General features: G+C 36.3%; 1 long non-coding RNA gene across 1 annotated transcript; it reads right to left on the bottom strand.

The window, feature by feature from the left end:
* Positions 1-2,962: 2,962 nt before the first annotated feature.
* On the bottom strand, positions 2,963-3,423 carry LOC149945837 (uncharacterized). The gene is made up of 3 exons (XR_016480354.1): positions 3,283-3,423; positions 3,117-3,215; positions 2,963-3,040 (listed from the first exon to the last, which is right to left on the bottom strand). It is a non-coding gene; the product is annotated as an uncharacterized LOC149945837 (long non-coding RNA).
* Between the last annotated feature and the right edge of the window lie 613 nt (positions 3,424-4,036).

Genomic DNA, 4,036 nt, shown 5'->3' with positions numbered 1-4,036 from the left:
GCCCCCTGGCATTTTTGTGAGCCAAAAAGGTCACGAAAAAATTTCATTCAACTTCATTAGAAAGGTCTTGATTAATTTAATGTATACATTGTTTTCGCTTGAATGCTATTATTTATTTAATTCTTAAGTAGTTCGACGATATCCATTTACACTATGCAGCTTCAGTAACTAAGTTTCGACGTATTGTGGCGTATTTAGTAGGATTGAGCTGTAAGAGGAAACTACAACCAAAACATCGGAATTTTCAGTAGTTTATACCAGGGACAATAATACCCAAGGCTATTGATTGTAGTCGGTGTAGTGTCGCGCTGTTGAGGATTTTTCGGTTTCTTAGAAAATAAAAGAAGTAACTTCTTGCAAGTTGTAATTATTATATTTTACTCTAAAAATAATTTAGGCCTTTATTTCGTCGAATCATCCCACGTAAAACCAAATAGCATATATGCCTACGGGAACTAGAGATAATACCACGCAGGCGGCATGCAGTAGAGTTCGCGATGACTAATATTAAGCTTCAGTGCTTAAACAAGCGACGGACCAGCCGTTGATTTTGTTTTTTAGATTTTAAACTGGGAAGTTTTCGACGAATTGTTGTGTTTTTAGTAGGACTGAGCTGTATGAGGAAACGGTAACCAAATCTGCGGCATTTTCGGTAGTACCTAGGGCTGCAGACTGTAGTCGAAGTAGTGTAACGCTGTCGTGGAGTTTCACGACTTTTTTTTTTATAATTTAAGATTTAATTTCTTGTAAGTTGTAATTAAATCAAGTTCTGGCCCCTCCTGAAAAATCCAGAAATGACGTCCCTGACTGTAGTCCAATGAGGTGTTTAACATTGCTGTAGTGTCGTTCAATCAATTTTTCTTCTTCGTGTATCCTGCTTTATCACAAAAAGGTGCAAGCGAGTGCTTTCCCCGCCGAAACTCGAGCCGAAACTGCTCGCCCAACCAAAGATATTTATATTTTATCTATATTATCCTTCGCCCAACCCCCTTCGCATTGCAGAAATACCCGGTGCCTAAATGTAGGGGTCGGACTTTATTAAACATTAACTTAATTTATACATTTGAATTTTTATAAATTGTTTAAAAATAACGGCTTTTTAGTTGTAGATAAACAAATATTATTCGTTATGGGAAACTAAACTGATAAAAAAGGTACTCGTTACATATGAATAAGATTATTTAGAAACAATTTTAACGGCGAGCATATCTACGGCTTTATAATGTTTTTAGGCTAATGCACAGAGCGGTTTTATTCATCAATATCCATGTTCATACACAATCCGTTGTTTTTTATCACTACCAGTATTTATTATGGAGAACGGAAAAAATAACAATGTCTAAACGTTTATCGATGACCAGAATTTATTTTAATTTATTTCAACCATTTATAGAAAAGATATGAAATGTCAAGAAATAAAATAAAGGGTTATTTCAACATTCCTTACAAATAAATCGAGATAAGTTTGGTTTTTTGATCCTATTGTAAAATAAATTAGTCTGAGACCCACCACGATTTTAGGCTCATGACCGCTGAAATGGTGTCCGGTTTCATTGAGCCACGCTTTGGCGACACCAAATTTGCACCTTTGGAAAACGTCCTTTCTGATGGTACGGACGAACCTTGGATGGATAAATAATCCCTCGCCATTTAGGCAACATTTGAATACTTATGCCCATTTATCTAAGAGTAAAGATAAACATTAAACCAAGACATTTTATCTACTTTCATTTACAAAGGAACCATTTTAGTCTCATGCTACCAATTACTACACTAGAACGCCGAGTAGAACAAACTAAGATTTTTAATTACCTTCCACCATTGAAGAATGTCTGTATTCGATGGCGCAAGCTCGTCCTTTAAATATAGACGGAATTCTAATCCATTTGAAAATTTTCGGGCCCACTTAGGAAATATCTTATGCATCTCATTTGAAAGTTCAAGACTGCAGCTACCAGAAGAATAAATTGGATAATCGAATTGCTTAATCTTGGAGTCGTAAAATCTGTTGTATGTGTTTATTACTGCGCATTTAATGTTCTTTACGGTACTTTTGTCATAGTTCTCTTTGAAGAAATCTAATTTTAGAGTGGGATCCACAATTGAAATTACCAACAATATTATTATTCGAAGTAGAGTTAGTACCACAACCCATTTTAGGGTTTCTTTCCCCCAATTGTCATATCGAAAAATCATCCCTAGGCGCTAGGGGAGAGTGGGATGACATAAGCCACAACAGCTGTGAATAAGTACCTGTCCTAACTGCGAATCTCTCTCAAGCGACGGGTGCGGGGCACCGTATAAACGTTTGTCGAGAGAAAGATCGCTGAAAGTTAAAATTGTATATTTAACGTCCGATTCTTCCATATTTGAATCTATAGGATCACTTGGTTTAATTTACTTCTGATACCGGCAATAACAATCCAATTTTTTGTTTCGCACAGTGTAGTAAAAGTCTTATTAAGAGAGTATATTAAATACATCACGCTAAGAAGGGCTGGTCAATCAAATTACGAGTAGTATTAACATAAGTAACGTAATAAAAAGTTCAGCACAGAGCCCCCTAAAAATAGCGATATTTCTGTTCACAACTGGATGTCCGTTTCTTATAAAGATTCGCAACGAAATAAATTTCACGAATTCAGACAGATTTAGGCTTAGTAAACTACGTAAACACCTAAAGCAAGAAGGATAATATCTAATTAGTTACGCTGCAAATCCAACAAGCCGTAGCTGGACAAGAATGTCAGTGTCTGAGAAATATTTCGACTATTCTTATTAAAACTCTAAGCAATGTCATACTTCCTTTTATTATGCTACATTTGGTATTACCTATTGCGATCCACTGAGCCTCAACGTTTGAATTTTCCGCATATTCTTCCAATTTGTTTATCGCAAGGCAACAAGCTTCCTTGAGAGGACCTTCTGTTCTGTCTATGACAGTCTTTAGCTTGTCCTGTAACCAATAATACGCGGTCATAAAAATAAAAATTGTTGGGTATTTGGAGACTGACACCCGCCGTGTCGCCAATTCGAAATCCTTTTATACGGAGTAGAGCTATCAGTATATAATCTTTTGACGTTTGAACTCAAATATGCAAAATGCATTAACTTGCCTTCAATACGTGTACAAATTCTTTAATTAGTTCCCACTCTAAATCTGACAAAATTTATTTGTGCAAATCTTTTTCGCTGTTCATGAGCGATTGAAGCGACTGTATTTGGAAAATCAAAAGGAGAATTATGTACGGTAGAAATGGTACTACAATGGAATAAAATTACCGCTTTCAATGCCAGTCCTCTTTTAAGCATTTCGTAGGTGGAATTCCAGTGATGGACGACCTCTAAAATAAGTGACAGGTCGTCTATTTCAAAGGATTTGTTTAACTGTTGAAGTTTCTCCTCCTTCAAAAGTGATACACGAATTTGGACAATAACAGCTCTTATCTGAAAAGACCGCGGAGTAGATTACATTTACAAATAGATTTTAGTACAAAACCCATAATATACTAAGTTGACTGAGTAAATACAATATTACCTAGCGCGAAATTACCGACATGCATGAACCAGGATCACCGTCGTCGGAAACCTTTTAATAAGGCTGTTTTTCACTAAGTTCACATTGTATAAAGTTGGTCTCACACTCGACAGAAAATACGACAGAATGACGACGAAAGATGCCGAGCGGAAAATTGTTTTCCATTCGCAATATCGTCGAACTTTAGGCTGCAAAGTTTTGATCAATTGTGAAACCAGCTTTAGACCTTTGAAGGAGGATTTCAAAAGTTAACGCCCGCCGTCACGTCAGTTTTGCCTTAGTGAAAACTAGCCTTAATCCGACACGAAACCATGCATTGAAACCCTTTACCTTAGCTACTGCTCTCCCTATAGGAAATTCATCTAATGAAGGAATAAGCTCAACTTCATCGATTCCATACTCGTTTTCATTTTGGTGTTTTGGATTTAAATTTACCGTGTCTAGGATTACTTTCACGGACAAATTAAGTACATGTTCAAAGCAACGGATTCGATGTTG

The sequence above is a fragment of the Leiobunum rupestre genome, chromosome 4 (genome assembly GCF_980474605.1).
Source record: "Leiobunum rupestre chromosome 4, qqLeiRupe1.1.hap1, whole genome shotgun sequence".
NCBI classification, from domain to species: domain Eukaryota; kingdom Metazoa; phylum Arthropoda; class Arachnida; order Opiliones; family Sclerosomatidae; genus Leiobunum; species Leiobunum rupestre.
Note: the sequence above shows the minus strand (reverse complement) of the source record. Positions and strands in the feature narration are given on the sequence as shown.